This window comes from Bos indicus x Bos taurus, chromosome 14 (assembly GCF_003369695.1).
Source record: "Bos indicus x Bos taurus breed Angus x Brahman F1 hybrid chromosome 14, Bos_hybrid_MaternalHap_v2.0, whole genome shotgun sequence".
Lineage (NCBI taxonomy): Eukaryota > Metazoa > Chordata > Mammalia > Artiodactyla > Bovidae > Bos > Bos indicus x Bos taurus.
In genome coordinates this window covers 67,210,202-67,230,330 of record NC_040089.1, presented here as the reverse complement: position 1 = coordinate 67,230,330, position 20,129 = coordinate 67,210,202, and positions in this window count along the sequence as shown.

Sequence of the window (20,129 nt, the reverse complement as noted above, 5' to 3'; positions counted from 1 at the left end):
CACTGGGCGCCCTGGGTTTGCTCCTGTTCCAAAAAGGTGCACGCCTTCAAAGGGCACTTCTCAAAAGAAATGTCGGTGCATGCCTTCACCAGACACTTTTCCCTCAAATTATACTTCCTTGCAGGTTCCCTCTGAGAAAATAATGTGGGCAAATTCCTCTGGTCACCCTGAAAAAAGGAGGCACCATAAAGGGCCTTCTCAAGATGCTGACTTGAATGTGTAGCTCAGTCGATGATGTGAAAGCTAAATGTTAACCAAGATGGCGTCCAGTGAACAGGGAATACGCGTTCCTTGACTCAGGCCGTCATTCAGCCGCTCTCACTTTGGTTCACGGGGTATTTCTTGAGCACCTACTAGGTGCCATGCCCTGTAGCAGATGCCTTACATACATTGGCATACGACGTACTTGCTGCTTTTATGACTTCAAAGTCAAATAGGGAAAAGTGATATAATTATCTGACTCCATTTAGAGAGCAGAAGATAGGAACTAATGAACTCTTGGCAATAAATAACAAGAGCCCACGGTTGCTGAATATATCTGTGTGCCAGACACTGTGTGTACTAAACCATGTATCACCCTGTGTAAACCTTGTAAAGCCCTTAGGTCCAGTTAGCATCCTATTCTATAGCTAAGGGTTCCGTGACTTAGCAATATTAAGTCACTTGCCTAACATCATACAACCAGGCATTTCAGACAAGCTTCTCAGAATTTGATCCAGAGCCATGACCTAAAGGAGCCCGGGTTCCAGTCCAGCGTGGGAGCAGCAGCCATAGATCGATCTCTGACTCACAGAATTCCTGAGGGTTGAAGGTGGGGAGTTTGCACCCACTTTAGTCATCAGCCCTGAAAATGAAGGTCTCTGCCTCTATGTGACAGGGTCTGGACAAAGTGCTTCTTTGTCTACCTGTGGGTGAGGTGACAGTCAGTCAGGCAAGGCTTTAAAGCAGTGACCTTTAATAGGTTTTGAAGGAGCTGAACAAGTTTACCAGATGCTGTGTTGTGAGGGGTGAGGGGAGAAGGACAGATATTCTGGACGGTACAAGAACAATGTTAGCAAAGGTGGAAACAGCTATGTACAGCTGGAGGTGAGCAGGGGCCTGTGTCGGGAGAGTAAAAACAAGAGACAGGAAAAGTGGAAAAGTTGGGGGAGGACCAGATCTGGAGAGCATGGAGGTCATGCTACCAAGCTGCACTTGATCCTTAAGATGACAGAGACTGCAATGGAAAGGTCACTCTGCAATAATACTGAAGGTGGGTTGGGGGAGACCCAAGTGGTAGCAGGAAGCCCAGTTATAATTGAACACTGTGGACACAGCACAATGAGAAGGTCATTCATTCAGTCAGCCAGTCAATCAGCAAATATCAATATTTAAGAGTGTCCATAGAGTAGTTTCAAAGTATGCTCTGGGTACCCCAGAGCATATGCAAATAGTCAACACTATTTTCACAATACTTCCAAAATTCTACCTTTTTCACCCTCATTCTCTTACAAATGTCCCCTGGAGGTTTCCAGAGTCTACAGGACCAGGGAAGACAACATACTGAAGGCACTAGCAGGTATGAGGACCCCTTGCTGCTGCTGCTGCTGCTGCTAAGTCGCTTCAGTCGTGTCTGACTCTGTGCGACCCCATAGACGGAAACCCACCAGGCTTCCCCATCCCTGGGATTCTCCAGGCAAGAACACTGGAGTGGGTTGCCATTGCCTTCTCCAATGCATGAAAGTGAAAAAATAAAGTGAAGTCGCTCAGTCGTGTCCGACTCCTAGCGACCCCATGGACTGCAGCCCACCAAACCCCTCCGTCCATGGGATTTTCCAGGCAAGAGTACTGGAGTGGGTTGCCATTGCCTTCTCCGGAGGACCCCTTGACCTTTCATTAAGTCAGATTTAAAGAGATTTGCATCTGACTTAATAAAACAGGTGGCGCTAGAGGTAAAGAGCCCACCTGCCAATGTAGGAGACATAAGAGACCCAGGGTTCAGTTGTGGGGTCAGGTCAATCCCTGGGTTCAATCCCCTGGAGAAGGGCATGGGAACTGACTCCAGTATTCTTACCTGGTGAATCCCATGGACAGAGGAGGCTGGTGGGCTACAGTGCATGGGGTCGCAAAGAGTGGGCCACCACTGAGACAATTTAGCATGTAACTAAAGAAGGCCTTGGGAAAATACAATCATTTGTTCATAAGAGCACTGATTTGTGTTAACATGTAATGGATTTATTATTTTTGAATGAACTAATAAATATGGGGAAACAGTGGAAACAGTGGCTGACTTTATTTTGAGGGGCTCCAAAATCACTGCAGCCATGAAATTAAAAGACGCTTACTCCTTGGAAGGAAAGTTATGACCAATCTAGATAGCATATTAAAAAGTAGAGACATTACTTTGCCAACAAAAGGCCATCTAGTCAAGGCTATGGTTTTTCCAGTGGTCATGTATGGATGTGAGAGTTGGACTATAAAGAAAGCTAAGCGGCGAAGAATTGATGCTTTTGAACTGTGGTGTTGGAGAAGACTCTTGAGAGTCCCTTGGACTGCAAGGAGATCCAACCAGTCCATCCTAAAGGAGATCAGTCCTGTGTGTACATTGGAAGGACTGATGTTGAAACTGAAACTCCAATACTTTGGCCACCTGCTGTGAAGAGCCGACTCATTTGAAAAGACCCTGATGGTGGGAAAGATTGAAGGTAAGAGAAGAAGGGGATGACAGAGGATGAGATGGTTGGATGACATCACCGACTCAATGGACATGAGTTTGAGCAAACTCTGGGAGTTGGTGATGGACAGGGAAGCCTGGCATGCTGTGGTCCATGGGGTCGTGAAGAGTCAGACATGACTGAGTGACTGAACTGGACTGAACTGAATAAATACTTAATTTAAAAATTTTTTCAATGCAGTAAATACGGACAGATATATAAAACACTGGCAGATATATATAAAACACTGACAGCCCATATAAAACACTAGGTAGTGCCCAGGACCAGAGGAAGAAAGCAATGTGCAGGTCTTCATCCCTGCCCTCGGAAGGCTGTGGTTCTAGGTCAACAAAGACCTTTCAGGAAACCGAGGCTGTATGCAGAATACAGAGCAAGTAATGGATGGAGGGTGGCAGGTGGTGGGGTGGCTGCTGCATCCCTGCTGCTGCTGCTAAGTAGCTTCAGTCATGTCCGACTCTGTGCGACCCCATAGATGGCAGCCCACCAGGCTTCTCCATCCCTGGGATTCTCCAGGCAAGAATACTGGAGTGGGTTGATATGTCCTTCTCCAGCTGCATCCCTGACCAGGCAGCAAACTCACCCTCTTCTCTCTCTCTCACTGAATGCCAGTCTCCCCAAGGGCACCGAGTCCCATGAGGCCACTTGCCCCTCCCACACCCCTTGTGGTACAAGCAGAGCTGGAGTTGCAGCCAGCTTTGCCTCCTCCAGCCCCCTCCCTCTTTCCCACTCAGGCACTGATATTTTGTTGAAAGCTTCCCAGGACCAGTCAAGGATCATTTCCCAGGACAATCACACCATTCATCTCATAGATGAATTTTTCACACTCTTTCCTCCTCAAATGACTCTTCCCTATTCTCACTCACAGCTTCCTAATGCACTGAAAAAGTGGAAAAATCCAAAAAGAAGTTGCCCATTTTCCTAGCACCATACACCCCCAGTGCCTCTGGCACCGCAGATGCACCCCTCCCCCCCCCTCCCCCCCCTCCCTCCCTAACCCTCCCCCAGCCCTCCCACACCCCCACTCCCAAGCCCCGCCCCTCACCCCATCCCAGCCCCCCAGCACTGAGCCCCGCTTCCTCCTGAATCACCTGCCGGGGACTCTCTTCCTGCCCCAGGGAGACCACTTGCTCCCAGCAGCAGTTTTCTCTTTCCTGCTTCATTCATTTTTCTTTCCTTACTGGAACTTTCCCATTGGCACACAAATATCATTTCTCCCATAAACAAACAAACAAACAAACAAACAAACAAACAAACTCCCTTTACCTCACATCCCCATCTCTTGTCCCATTTCTCAACTCTTTACAGCAAAATTCTTCAGAAGTGTTGTCTCTCCTCCGGGTTTCCATGTCTTTCCTTCTCATTTATTCCTGAGCTGTTCCGGTCATAAAATTGCTCCCCCTTGAGACAGTGTCTTGGTCCCAAAGACTCTGCCTCCCTAAATCAGTTCGGCTCGTCCTCACCTTGTCTGCCCCTTTCAGTGCTTTTCACCCAGTGGACCGCGTGCTCTTCTTCCAGACACTTTACTGCCCTCCAGAGCACCGCCCTCCCCAGCTCCCTTCCCTCAGGAGCTCCTTCCCTCAGGAGCGCCTTTGCTGGGCCCTCCTCATCTTCCTCAATTCTCTTAGAGACCCTGGGTTCAGTCATAAGATCTTGTCTCTTCTCTGAACTCTAATCACTCCGTAGATGCTTTAGGTCAGTCTCCATGCTTTAAACACCATCTATGTGCTGCTGACTTCCAAACTTCTGTCTCCAACCCAGACCTCTTATCCTTATGGACTAAGGATTCCTAAGTCCAAACTATTAACAGCCATCTCAGATATCTGAGCATCCAGAACTGAAGCCCTATTCCCACCTCTATTTCTTCCCAAGTTTCTCTCCCATCTTCAGAAGTGGAAACTCCATCCTTCCAGCGCTCAGACCAAAAGTCTTGGATTAACCTTGAATCCTGTCCAGGGATGTTGAGTTATTCAGCCTCCCCGGATGTGGGAGAGGAAGACTGCTGCAGTTTTTTGAGCATCCTGTATCTCTCTGTTTTTGTTTACATATCTGCCTCCCAGGCTAGAAAGCAAATCCAGTACCTACCACAGAGTTGTGGTATGCTAGAAGTGCTTCATAAATGTATTTGGTCCTTTTGAAATCAAAGAGGCAGAGAGGAGATCACAAGATATAGGACTTTCACCGTATGAAAGAGCTGATCGTTAAAATCTGTTTTTTAGTATTTACTTGTATTTGTTTATTTGGCTGTGCCAGGTGGCTCAATGGTAAAGAATCTGCCTGCCAATGCAGGAGATGCAGGAGGTGTGGATTTGATCCCTTGGTCTGGAAGATCCCGTGGAGGAGGGCATGGCAACCCACTCCAGTATTCTTGCCTGGAAAAGTCCAAGGACAGAGGAGCCTGGTGGGCTACAGTTCATGGAGTCACAAAGAGTCAGACACAACTTAGTGACTGAGCTTCCATGGTCTTAGTTGTGGCACGTGGGATCTAGTTCCCTGACCAGGGCTGGAACCCTTTCCCCCTGCATTGGGAGGGTGGAAGCTTAGCCCTTTGGTCTCCAGGAAAGTCCCTGAAACCAAACAGCTACATCTCCTGCAGTGTGAACTGTGTCATCTCAGCTCTGTGCAGTCACAGTTCTCAAACTGCCACTTATTGAGTCATTTAGGAAGATAAAGAATGAGCTCCACCCTACACAGGTCGGTTATTTTCTCCCTAAGACTTCAGATCCAATTCCTTTTGAACCCACATGTCTTTATTGAGCAGCTACTACATGCCAGACCCTGACACGCTGGGGACAGAGAACTCATATCCCTCACCCTTCATCTCAGGGAGCCTGGGAAACTGTCCCAGCAGAAGGATGGTGCTTCTCTTCTGAGAATAATTCCTTGGAAATTTGTTTACTGCAATTTGGAGAACATCTCTCCAAAACCCCGAATAAGCACAATTCTTTGCTGAGTTTCTATAAATGGGGCCAGCGCTGCCTTGTTAGTCAGGATTTGACCTTATTAAGCTGGGTCCCTGGTAGTTTTATTATTATTATTACAACAGAACTGGCTCACAGGGAATGCTTTCTTCCATGTAACACTGATCTCTTAAAGCCCAAGTCTAACACACAGGCACCTGACATAATGAACATAATGACAGCTTTGCCTTCCCATTGTCGCTGCTGCTGCTGCTGCATCACTTAGTCATGTCTGACTCTGTGTGACCCCATGGACTGTAGCCTGCAAGGCTCCTCCGTCCATGGAATTCTCCAGGCAAGAGTACTGGAGTGGGTTGCCATGCCCTCCTCCAGAGGATCTTCCCAACCCAGGGATTGAACCCAGGTCTCCTGCGCTGCAGGCAGATTCTTTACCACTGAGCCACCAGGGAAGCCCTTTGTCACTAGTCACCATCAAATCCAGGCTGCTCATGACTCCCTAGAAATCAGAGAGACAGCCCCCTCCCTGCCCCCACTGGACATCACTGGTCCAGCTTGGTTTAAAGGTTTCAACCCATTCTCACTTATTCTCTCACGAATTTGACTTTATTACCACCCGCATCTCAAAGAAAAAAATTCAAAATTCCAAGTTTATCACTATCTTTATCAACATCCCAATTATTTTAGCCAAACGTATCTACCCACCACGGCTGCTCTTAAGTCCTGAAATTTGAAAAAGGAATACCATTCAGTGCATTAACTCCATTTATTCCTTGTTTATTCACTCATTCATCATTTACGTGCCAGGCACATTACACACAGTCAAGCAGGCAGGCAGGCATGAGAAGCAAGAATCGCGATGCTGATGACAACTGCCAGCGTGGCAATGATACCAAGGTCAGCAAAACATCTGCTGTTTCGTGCCGCATTTTTCTCTCTATTTGACATAGTAAAAGCCAAGCTCTATAGAACGCTTAGTTTTATGCCAGGGACCATGCACAATTTAATTTTCCCCAGAACTGAACGTGATAGCCACTTAATATCTTTTTGCCTCGGTTTCCTTATCTAGAAAGATTATTGAAGAGTTCTTAACTTGCTAGGCATAAACACCACACAATTTTCTTTCTTCAGTAACTGTAGGCAACTGCACTTTACCGCTTATAGTCATTTCACTGTTTGTTTCTCCAGTTGAACTTGAGGTTATTTATTTTAAAATGCCAGCTTCAAAGTTCTTCTCCTGCTGGCTCCCCAGCGCTGACTGGATGCGTGGCTCCTAGGGTTTGGGGCCATGGGCTGGGGTGGGTCAGAATCTGCTTTCTCATCACCCACCCTCTGATGTGTCTTCCAGGCAGGAAGAAGGAAAGGGGAGCGCCCCTCCTAGCTGACACCTGCGGGGACACAACTGTCTATTTCAACCATTGGAGTGCCAATCCAACTCCCTCTAGACATGGGCAGGGAAGGGGCGCCATATAAGCCATGCTGGCAAACGTCTTATCTCACGCAACTCCTTAGACATCATGTGGTCACTTCTGAGAATCTTCTGGCAGAAGCCCCACTGCATTCCTCTTTGCCCCTTTCTGGGGAAGTACCCATGGAACTAAAGCTCCCATCTCATCCCTCCCAATTGTGGAGTTTGGGGGTAACTGCTGTCCCCTCTCCACCTAACTATGCCTTCTGACATCCCAGTGCTATGATGAGTTGGAAGAGCAGGCACACAAACCCACGCTGGGCTGGGTGGTGACCAAATCATGAGGTCTGGCATGGTCTCTGATGGAGTATTGTTTGTGTTTTAGGCAAGCGAGGATTCCCTAAGAATTTTGGACATGGAGATGGCATGATTAGATCTGTATTTTATTACAGACGTTCTCAGAGCACAGTAGAGAATGACAGGAGCGTGAGACGAGCAGCAGGAACACTAGGAAGGAGCCAATGGCAGGCTTTCTAGCTTGAGATGTTTGCAAACATGGCCAGTCTTGATCAGTCTTTCTTGCTTTATGACATAGCCTAAAAGCACTTCAACAAGCCTTGGGCAAGTTGATCTCGTCTACTTATGGGTGGCTGTAATGGGTTGAATGTATCCCACGAAGAGGTATGTTGAAGTCTTTAGCTGTGAATGTGAAGCCATATTTGGAGATAAGGTCTTTATAGATGTGATCAAGTCAAGGTTATTAGTATTAGACTGAGCCCTAAATTCAGTGACTGGTGACCTTGTAAGGACAAGTACACAGATTGAAGACACGGACACACAAACAGAACAGAAGGCCATGAAAAGAGAGAGGCAGGGTTGGAGTGATGAGCTACAAGGCAAGGAACTCCAAAGACTACTGGTAACCATTAGACACTGGCAAAGGCCAGGAAGGATTCTTCCACAGTCTCAGAGACAGCATGGGCCTAGTGATGCCTTGATTTCTAAAACTGTGAGACAATAAATTCCCATTGTTTTAAGCCACCAAGTTTGTGACAACCCTACGAATCAAATACAAGGGCAAAATAATGACAAAGCATTAGAGTCATCTAGACCTATCGGATGAGGAAGCTGAGGCCCAGAGACCTGACTTGGCTTTCAAATGTCCACAGAGAGTGCATGGCAAGGATGGTGTACTGGAAGGAACCAGCATTGTCCACCCCAGCTGTCATTTCTGACACTTTTGTGGCTGCCCACTTTAGACTTCAGGTCCTCTGCTCTGGCCCAAATGCGTACCATACTTATATTAGTCTGCACAGGCTGCTATAACAAAATACCATAGACTGGGTTTATTTTATTTTAAATAATAAAATTTTATTTTCTCACAATTTGGAGCTGGAAAGCCTGAGATCAGAGTTCCAACAGAGTTGGGTTTGTTGGTGGGGTCTCTCTTCCTGGCTTGCAGACAGCTGCCTTCTCGCTGTATCTTCACTCGGCCTCTCCTCAGTGTGTGCAGAGAGGCTGGCCTCTCTCTTCCTCTTTGGCCAAAGACTATCAGATTAGGGCCCCACCCTCATCCAACCTAGTTTCCTCCTTGTTCTAGGCCATATCGCAGAGCACGGCCGAGAGGAGCTATCCCACGTCCGAGCTCAGGGGCAGAAGCTGGGAGGACCCCATGCCCGAGGGGCGGCGGCTGAGAGGAGCTACCCCAGCCCGAGGCGAGGGGCGGCGGCCGGGACGAGCAACCCCACGTCCAAGGAGCAGTGGCTGCACGGGCGCCGGAGGGCCTAGAGGAGCTATTCCAGTTCAAGGTCGGGAGGGGGGGGGCAGAGGTGAGGAGATACCCCTCGTCCAAGGTAAGGAGCAGCGGCTGCGCTTTGCTGGAGCAGCCATGAAGAGATACCCCACGTCCAAGGTAAGAGAAACCCAAGTAAGATGGTAGGTGTTGCAAGAGGGCATCAGAGGGCAGACACACTGAAACCATAATCACAGAAAACTAGTCAATCTAATCACACTAGGACCACAGCCTTGTCTAACTCAGTGAAACTAAACCATGCCCGTGGAGCAACCCAATATGGGAGGGACATGGTGGAGAGATCTGACACAATGTGGTCCACTGGAGAAGGGAATGGCAAACCACATTAGTATTCTTGCCTTGAGAACCCCATGAACAGTATGAAAAGGCAAAATGATAGGATACTGGAAGAGGAACTCCCCAGGTCTGTAGGTGCCTAATATGCTACTGGAGATCAGTGGAGAAATAACTCCAGAAAGAATGAAGGGATGAAGCCAAGCAAAAACAATACCCAGTTGTGGATGTGACTGGTGATAGAAGCAAGGTCCAGTGCTGTAAAGAGCAATATTGCATAGGAACTTGGAATGTTAGGTCCATGAATCAAGGCAAATTGGAAGTGGTCAAACAGGAGATGGCAAGAGTGAATGTCGACATTCTAGGAATCAGTGAAGTAAAATGGACTGGAACGGGTGAATTTAACTCAGATGACCATTATATCTACTACTGCGGGCAGGAATCCCTTAGAAGAAATGGAGTAGCCATCATGGTCAACAAAAGTCCAAAATGCAGTACTTGGATGCAATCTCAAAAATGACAGAATGATCTCTGTTCATTTCCAAGGCAAACCATTCAATATCACAGTAATCCAAGTCTATGCCCCAACCAGTAATGCTGAAGAAGCTGAAGTTGAACAGTTCTATGAAGACCTATGAGACCTTTTATAACTAACACCCAAAAAAGATGTCCTTTTCATTATAGGGGACTGGAATGCGAAAGAAGGAAGTCAAGAAACACCTGGAGTAACAGGCAAATTTGGCCTTGGAATACAGAATGAAGCAGGGCAAAGACTAATAGAGTTTTGCCAAGAGAATGCACTGGTCATAGCAAACACCCTCTTCCAACAACACAAGAGAAGACTCTACACATGGACATCACCAGATGGTCAACACCAAAATCAGATTGATTATATTCTTTGCAGCCAAAGATGGAGAAGCTCTATACAGTCAGCAAAAACAAGACAAGGATCTGACTGTGGCTCAGATCATGAACTCCTTATTGTCAAATTCAGACTTAAATTGAAGAAAGTAGGGAAAACCATTAGACCATTCAGGTATGACCTAAATCAAATCCCTTATGATTATACAGTAGAAGTGAGAAATAGATTTAAGGGACTAGATCTGATAGACAGAGCCTGATGAACTATGGACTGAGGTTCGTGACATTGTACAGGAGACAGGGATCAAGACCATCCCCATGGAAAAGAAATGCAAAAAAGCAAAATGGCTGTCTGGGGAGGCCTTACAAATAGCTGTGAAAAGAAGAGAAGCAAAAAGCAAAGATATAAGCATCTGAATGCAGAGTTCCAAAGAATAGCAAGAAGAGATAAGAAAGCCTTCCTCAGTGATCAATGCAAAGAAATAGAGGAAAACAACAGAATGGGAAAGACTAGAGATCTCTTCAAGAATATTAGAGATACAAAGGGAATATTTCATGCAAAGATGGGCTCGATAAAGGACAGAAACAGTATGGACCTAACAGAAGCAGAAGATATTAAGAAGAGGTGGCAAGAATACACAGAAGAACTATACAAAAAAGATCTTCACCACCAAGATAATCACGATGGTGTGATCACTCACCTAGAGCCAGACATCCTGGAATGTGGAGTCCAGTGGGCCTTAGAAAGCATCACTACAAACAAAGCTAGTGGAGGTGATGGAATTCCAGTTGAGCTATTTCAAATCCTGAAAGAGGATGCTGTGAAAGTGCTGCACTCAACATGCCAGCTAATTTGGAAAACTCAGCAGTGGCCACAGGACTGGAAAACGTCCGTTTTCATTCCAATCCCAAAGAAAGGCAATGCCAAAGAATGCTCAAACTACCGCACAATTTCACTCATGTCACACGCTAGTAAAGTAATGCTCAAAATTCTCCAAGCCAGGCTTCAGCAATACATGAACCGTGAACTTCCAGATGTTCAAGCTGGTTTTAGAAAAGGCAGAGGAACCAGAGATCAAATTGCCAACATCTGCTGGATCATGGAAAAAGCAAGAGAGTTCCAGAAAAACATCTATTTCTGCTTTATTGACTATGCCAAAGCCTTTGACTGTGTGGATCACAATAAACTGTGGACAATTCTGAAAGAGATGGGAATACCAGACCACCTGACCTGCCTCTTGAGAAACCTATATTCAAGTCAGGAAGCAACAGTTAGAACTGGACATGGAACAACAGACTGGTTCCAAATAGGAAAAGGAGTACGTCAAGGCTGTATATTGTCACCCTGCTTATTTAACTTCTATGCAGAGTACATAATGGAAAATTCTGGGCTGGAAGAAGCACAAGCTGGAATCAAGATTGCCGGGAGAAATATCAATAACCTCAGATATGCTGATGACACCACCCTTATGGCAGAAAGTGAAGAGGAACTCAAAAGCCTACTGATGAAAGTGAAAGAGGAGAGTGAAAAAGTTGGCTTAAAGCTCAACATTCAGAAAACAAAGATCATGGCATCTGGTCCTATCACTTCATGGGAAATAGATGGGGAAACAGTGGAAACAGTGTCAGACTTTATTTTTCTGGGCTCCAAATCACTACAGATGGTGACTGTAGCCATGAAATTAAAAGACACTTACTCCTTGGAAGAAAAGTTATGACCAACCTAGATAGCATATTGAAAAGCAGAGACATTACTTTGCCAACAAAGGTCCATCTAGTCAAGGCTATGGTTTTTCCAGTGGTCATGTATGGATGTGAGAGTTGGATGTGAAGAAAGCTGAGCACCGAAGAATTGATGCTTTTGAACTGTGGTGTTGGAAAAGACTCTTGAGAGTCCCTTGGACTGCAAGGAGATCCAACCAGTCCATTCTGAAGGAGATCAGCCCTGGGATTTCTTTAGAGGGAATGATGCTGAAGCTGAAACTCCAGTACTTCGGCCACTTCATGAAAAGACCTGACTCATTGGAAAAGACTCTAATGCTGGGAGGGATTGGGGGCAGGAGGAGAAGGGGATGGCAGAGGATGAGATGGCTGGATGACATAACTGATTCGATGGATGTGAGTCTGAGTGAACTCCGGGAGTTGGTGATGGACAAGGAGGCCTGGTGTGCTGCGATTCATGGGGTCACAAAGAGTCAGACACGACTGAGCGACTGAACTGAACTGGGAGACAAGGCTTCACTGTGAATTTGGGGGTTTCTTGTTCAATCTGCTACAAAGTACCATAGACTGGGTAGTTTATAAACAACAGATATTTATTTTCTCCTAGTTCTGGAGCCTGGAAGCTTGAGATGGGTGCGCTGACAAGGCTGAGTTCTGGTGAGAGCCCTCCTCTGACTTCACATTGTATCTGAACATGGCTGAAAGCAGAGAGAAGCAGGCTCTCTTGGGACCATTATAAAGGCACTAGGCTCACCCACCAGGGTTCTTCTAATCTTGAAATGAAAGTGTTACTCGATCGGTCATGTCACACTCTTTGCGACCCTATAGACTATAGCCTGCCAGGCTCCTCGGTCCATGGAACTCTCCAGACAAGACTATTGGGATGGGTAGCCATTCCCTTCTCCAGAGGATCTTCCTGACCCAGGGAAAAAACCTGGGTCTCCTATAGAATTGCAGGCAGATTCTTTACCATCGGAACCACCTAATAGCCTCCAAAGGCCCCACCTCTAAGACCATTACACTGGGATATGGGGTTTCAGTATATGGATTTGAGGGGGACACAAACATTTAACCTATAGTAGGGAGACATACTTCACTCCATAACAGTACTTAAGGCAAGTTTATGTCATTTTCAAGTGTCTCTTTCCTACTACCAGATTACATGCTCCTTAAAGAAAGAAACCTTGGATTTTTACTAACTTGCCTTTTTTATACCCATTGTAATACCTGGTCCTGGGTGAGCACTCAAAGAAAATTCAGTGACCTGATTAACTGAGTCATTTCTTTGCAAACTACCCAACTGTCTCAACTCTATGGTCAGTACAAATAGATATGTGGAAATACATATTGCAAAGTTGCCCTCTGTTAATGAGTATTTTATGAAAAGAAAATATTTCATGTCCAAATAAGTTTAGGGAGGTGCTAAATCATAAAGACATAAACCTTTTCCTTTCTGTCAGGACTGCAAGGAGCTTTTACATGCTAATACTCGACTCTCCAAGATGAGTATTGATAGAAATTGCTCTTCCATCCGGAGAAGGCAATGGCACCCCACTCCAGTACTCTTGCCTAGAAAATCCCATGGATGGAGGAACCTGGTAGGCTGCAGTCCAAGGGGTCGCTAAGAGTTGGACACGACTGAGTGACTTCACTTTGACTTTTCACTTTCATGCATTGGAGAAGGAAATGGCAACCCACTCCAGTGTTCTTGCCTGGAGAATCCCAGGGACGGGGGAGCCTGGTGGGCTGCTGTCTATGGGGTCGCACAGAGTCGGACACAACTGAAGCGACTTAGCAGCAGCAGCAGCAGCTCTTCCATCAGACCCCCCAACACCTGGCTTGCACCAGGTGTCCCTCAGTTTCAGCTGTAGGATATTTTGGACTCCTAGTGGATCTCCATTTTGTTTTTAAGCAGAACATGAGCCAGAGTCATCCTCTCGTGAGCTGTAAGTCTGTACCAGCAGACTTGGAGATGCCGACAGGGCCCTAAATGTCACCACCTGCATATGAAAATCCCCAGCTTCTCTCCATGCTGCAGGGCCTCTGGTATCTTTGACCAGAGCCCTTTCCCGAGGAGAATAGGCACAGGAAGTAGATCACCGTGGTGGGTCATGGCCATCACCTAGGAGACCTGCTGTGCCTTTCCATTCTGAGTACAGGCCCAAATAAACGAGACTCCTGTGCATCCTAGCTGAGCAGTGGGCCCCTCTCGCCTGGGGTGGTGACCTGGGGGACATGGACGCACTTGGAGCTTACCCTCTGCCCCTGCCAATGTAGAGAGGAGGAAACGGGGCCCAGAGAGATGCTGTGACTTTTCCAACATCAGAGTCGATGTTTCTTCTTTTCTAACAACTATTTTTTTAAATAAAAAAAGCATAGTTTAGAGTCATAACTTCAGAAGTTTGTTACTTATACAGCAACCTCTTACCTCCACCTTCCCTCCCATTTACTGATTTCCAGAAAGCCAATGCTTTTCTCTTAAGTCTTCGCCTGTGTTAAAACTGTAACCCAACCACCAATCATTATAGGGTGCTGTATTTTTCCTAATTGCTTCAGAAATAAGTAGATCCTGTTGAGGGTGTTAGCTCAGGGGTGGGGAAGAAAGGGAGGGACAAAAGCAGTCCTCATTGCCGCTGAGACAGCCAGGGGTCCCAGGGAGAGGCAGAGAACCTATGCTTTCTCTTCCAAGTTCTCAACCACACTCATTCCCGCCTTTCACTGGCTCCTGGAGGTCCACTGAGTAGCTGGGCTGGGCATCCCCTCGGGGCTTTGGGAAAGACTCTTCCCTTCCCTGCCAAGACCCCTGATCCCCATTTCTGAAGCTCCCGCAGAAAGGAGAGTTCACAGCCAGCAGTTACCCTGGAGAGGGAGCTGTGGACACCTCCCACCTTCTCTCAGGGCTTCTCCGTTCCCAGCACTAAGCCTACAACAGCAAGCCCATTGGCCCCCATTTGGAGATATTGTCATTAAACAGGGGACTCTACCCTGGGGATACAAGGAGATGACAAACAATGTTTGGTCCCCTGCTTGGACCAGCTCTCCATCCCATGGGAGAGACGGAGAAAGTGTGGTGAAATTTGTTCTTCCCCATCCACCCCCACAAAGCATCCATGCGTCTTTCCTAACAGCACCCTGATTTCCTTCTGATTTGGGAAAAGATAAGTGGAGAAACCTCCACCATGGACCTCCCCTCCTAAAAGAGGAATCAGGCAGTTCTCCCTTGCTACCCAAAGTTACAGGAGCCAGGCAGGACCAAGCCCAGGGAACGAATGCTTTCCCCCATTTCTGAGTCTTGAGTGTCCCAAGGAGCCACTATAGGGTCCCTCCAGCCCCGTGGTGGCATCCCGAATGCCCAGTCCTAATAAAAGACGACTCCCAGGATTTCCTTTCCCAGGCCCCTGGGTCCCCCTGGCCTCCTGTCTTCTTCGTAGCCGGTGCTCCAACAGTCCTGCTCATTCTATGAGTGTCTCATCTGCTGCCCAACAAACCCCTCCCCCACCACCCTTCTGCTACTTAGAGTCACTTTCTCTTGTTTGCATTCAAGGAACCCTAAAGGATTAAAATATAAAATAAAAAGAGGCATAGACAACCCTCAGTTCAGTTCAGTTCAGTCGCTCAGTTGTGTCTGACTCCTTGCAACCCCATGGACCACATCATGCCAGGCCTCCCTGTCCATCACCAGCTCCCAGAGTTTACCCAAACTCATGTCCTTTGAGTCGATGATGCCATCCAACCATCTCAGCCTCTGTTGATAACCCTCAGCAAGTATGTAGATGCTCATGTCATCCCCAAGGGGAGGGAAAAGGCATACAGGAGACAGTGGGGACCATGTGCACAGAGACCCAGGACGCCTGCAGTAGGCCCTGCAGCCAGCCCGCGGCCCACCCATGCTGCTGCTCGTGTGTGCCAGCCACAGTCAGGTGACCCGCTGAGCTTCCTCCCAGAACTGAGAGCTGACCCAGTGGATGCAGCCACCCCCTCCTTCCATGTCTGGCAGGGGTCCCCGGGGAGAGAGTGGGGCTCTTAGTGGTGACAGCGAAGCCAGGTCAAGGAGGGCATGGCTGGCAGCTTTGCATCCCCCAAGCTGTCTCTCCCGAGTGCCCAGGCCCAAACCTTCCACTGACCATGCCTTGAGGCCATGGCCGCTCTGAGTTCTGGCACCTTCCATCCCTTCACCTCAACCCTAGCTTGCTGAAAAGCTCCGCTTTTCACGTTTACCCTTCTCTGTTTCCCACCAGGCCACATCGGCCCACATGTCAGTTTTATTGCTTTCATGGGGATGGTGCTTGTAATGTTCTGGATCAGTAATTTCCATAGAGATGCTAGGAAAACAACAAATGCAAGTGAACTAAGTCTGACAAAAAGCCGGCCAAACAAAGGGAAGTTGGCCAATCACAAATTACAGTCCTCAAGCCCCAAACTCCCAACTTATCTGGTGCCCCCCAGAGTCAGGGACAAAGGCAAGATAAGCCTGATGCTCCTGCGTGCCTGCCTCCTTTTTAATGAGGGCATTGGAAATGAGGTCTAGGAACCACTGGTTCAAGATTTCAGCTGCTGGCTCCCAGACAAGGAAGGATCTTGGGGAAAAACATTATAATGTAATTGTTATGAAAATCTCTTTTCAATAGAAGATTTGCAGAACATTAAACACTATCCACAGACATTTTCAGAGAGAGTCCCTAGTGGCTGAGGACTAAAGCCTTTTGAATCTGAGTTTTCCGCCATCCCCCACCCCCTGGGTCTGCTTGAAACATCTCCTTCCATTTGGAATGCTGTGTTTGAGGTTTGGCAATGAGGTGGCATTTCCTTAAAAGGGAAAGAAAAAACGCTTACTGGGGGCTATGGCTCAGGTAGCCTGTGTTCCCAGAGGAAACGCAAGTCTTTGTAAGGAATGTTTGCCTCATTCAGTATAAATAATGTTGATTTGTTTATGTCTTAACCCCCGTTTGGTGATTAATGAGCAAAAATATATCTTCCGAGACTCAGAGCACACTGGATGTTTTTAGTGGGTCAAGCTGAAGTAAATAAAGATGAAGAGAGAAGCACTGTGACTCCAGTGAAATACAGTCTTCTTAGTCAATCTGAAGTTTGGATGACCCAGGCTGTTTTTAGGGAAAATATTATCTTTTTCACTGGTATTTTTCTTTCTTTCTTTTTCTATTTGCACATCATGACTCCTGGAAATTTTAAATTACTTCTTCGTGTTTGGAAAAGTAAGTAATTATATAATTTATTTTGGACATTGAATGATGCGGTAGGATTGATGATTTGATGATTCCCTGATTTGATGGGAAAACCAGCTCAGGGACGTACTAGAGGACCTTAGGGAAGTTGTTTGCCCTGTAATCCTCAGTTACTGCAGGGCTGAAGTCTGGAGAGAATACTCACCTCACCTCCCAGGGCTGTTATGCAAATCAAAGCAGATAAGGAATTGCAAGTGCTTTGGGAATTGCAAAGCGTGTCGCAGTTATAAGAGGGGAGGAACAGGAAGTCCAGGCTTGCTGTGCACCAAGTGTGCGCCAGGGACTTTGCAAAATGACTCTGACACGGAGCCTGCTACACCTCCAGTCTTGCCGATCCCACCCCAATCCTTCCACCAGGGGCAGGCAAAACGACATAAACTAGATCATGTCATTCTCAGTTTGAAAGGTTTTCCCACTGCAATTAGAATTAGCATGATAAACAACAAAGATGCGCTGTACAGTAAGTCCCCTACATACGAATGATTCCATTCCAAGAGCACGTTCATAAGACCAACAAAGTTAGCCTGGATACCCAAGTAACCCAATTGGCCATGTAGTACTGTACTGTAATAGATTTATAATACTTTTCACACAAATACATTAAAAACAAACACACAAAATAAAGGAAATATTTTTATTCTTACAGTATAGTACCTTGAAAAGTAAAGTGGTACACGACAACAGCTGGCACACAGGGGCTGTCACTGAGCGAACAGGCAAGAAGAGCTACTGACTGGAGGAGGGAGAAGAAGTGAGAGATGGGAGAGCTGAAGGCTCATCAGCAATAGAAGATGGAGGGCAAAGCACAGTTTCGCTCACACTTGACATCGATGGCATAAGTTCTAGTTCCTTGCTGGAACCAGATCTACGTTGGCATCTTTGAAAGTTTGCAACTTGAAGGTTCCTATGTAGGGAACTTACTGTATAGCACAGGGAACTGTATTCAATATCTTGTAATAACCCATAATGGAAAAGAATTGAAAAAAGAATACGCCTGGAGAATCCCAGGGACAGCGGAGCCTGGTGGGCTGCCATCTATGGGGTCACACAGAGTCAGACACGACTGAAGCGACTTAGCAGCAGCAGCATATAGGTATAAGTGTATCACTTTGCTGCACACCTGAAACTCATACAATATTGTAACTCAACTATACTTCAATTAAAAAAAGAAAGAGTAGCAAGCAAACTCCCTGCAATGGCCAGAGAGGCCCTTCGTGGTCCTCCACCTCCTCCAGGCACAGTGCCCACCATCCCGTCAAATGTAGTCATGCCGGCTCCCTGCATCCTTGGGCCACGCTCAGCTCCTGTCTGTCTCAGGGCCCTGGCACATGTCAAGCTCTCTTTCTGGGAGGCTCTTCTCCTTTCTTCACCTGGTCAATCTTTTCCATCCTTTTCAGTTTATACGTTCTTTCTTCCCTCTCAGCCAGGACTACTGTATTGACCAGATAGATTATAGAAGACAAAACTCCAGTGGACGCTGTTCACAGAGACCACAGTTTGCTCAGTAAGGAAGCACATGGGGACCTCAACCTCCTCCCCTAGTTCCATGATACCCTTGATTTGCACTGGTCACCTTCTCCTTCATAGCAACTTTCACATTTATCCTCATTTATTTGTTAAATGTCCATCTTCTCCGCTGGACCAGCAGGAGAAGGGCCATGGCTCTCATATTTTTTTCAGTGCCTGAACACAGAAGGCAGTCAATAAATGTGTTTGGACTGACTTTCTCTGAAGTGTGTCGAAGCCACGTGGTATCAATTGAATGGCACTGACTGAGCATGGGCATTGAGGCTTGACAAGTGCCTCCTCAGCTGCCGTTGCCCGCCTCCAGCCCAGTGCTGGCGTGGACCTGAAAGCTGAGAGATCCAGAAAAGCCACAGGCCAAGTTCACAGGACTCCAGAGGAAGAAGAGCTCCAAGGCAGTTGGGAAAACCAAGCCCCGCCTTCTGCCGCTAAGAGACACATCTCTGCCTGCTAGAAGGATTTAGCTTCTCTCTCCAGAATGAATTAGTGCAAGGAAACTATATGACAGCAGAGCCTGAAGTTCTAAAGATTCTGAATTTCGATCCTTCCCTATCACCGGCGAGCTGGTAATTACTGACGAGCGATTATAAAACGTGCTGTCCTTTATCCTTGCCAAGATATTTTTAAATGAAGCAAAGCACTTTATAAGCTCTAAAGAATGCACTCTAAAGAATGGCTTTAACAATGGAATGTAGCAGTTTATTATAAATCTCTTCAAGAATGTGGTCACCACTGCTTTCTTCTCACCCACTTCTTAGGATGCAGTTTATCTTTAGTCATAACTTGTTGATTAGCTGCTCACAAAAGCCTTAGAACAGAAGACATTGCCCACTCTGTATTTCCCATGATATTAAAATAAATAACACCAGCACATTCAGCGCTGTTGTTTGGTGAGCCCTCACATATTCGCTGATTCTTGGAGCAAGCATTCATAAATGTCTTCTCTGCACCAGGGCTGTGTTATTTGTTAGAAGGCATGTGTTTCCTGCCTTGGAAAACCTGGCCAGCTACGGCAAGGGGTTGGGTAAGAAAGAGACCCAGTGTGCAACTAGAGGAAGTCCATGTGATGGAGGTACCGATAGCAACCCTGGGTGGCACACCAGGAGGCTGATCAACCTGCCTGGGGAAGGAGAAGATTCTCAGGGACGCCTCTTGCAAGGCCACCCTGGATCTGGCAGATCACAGAGAAACATCCATAAGGGACGGGAGGGACGGGAGGGACGGGAGGCTTCTGGAGCTATTCCTAGGCAGTGGGAATTGACTAGGTCCCTTCCATCCTTTAGTTATCTGCTTCAAAACTCTGAACTTCCTGTCATCAGCCCTGGAAGAAGGACAAATGGGGGGAATGTTTGCGGAGCACTGGCCCTTCCTGGTCTCTGGGGCCCCTTCCCCCCAGCTGGGCTTGTTGGTAGGAGGCCTATGGACAGCAACATGATTCCAAATTCCCACTGAATGTGTAGGGGGCACTGGGCCCGGTGTGTTTTACTTCAATTTTTATAAACTTGTATATTTCAAAGGAAATGTCATTCTTGGGTTTCTGACTTGTTTACATTCCTCAAAATGTCATTCTCTAGTCAAGATACCAGAAACCTCTATAAACCCTTTTTTAAAGGTCTAACTTACCTGGTGGTTCAGACAGTAAAGCGTCTGCCTACA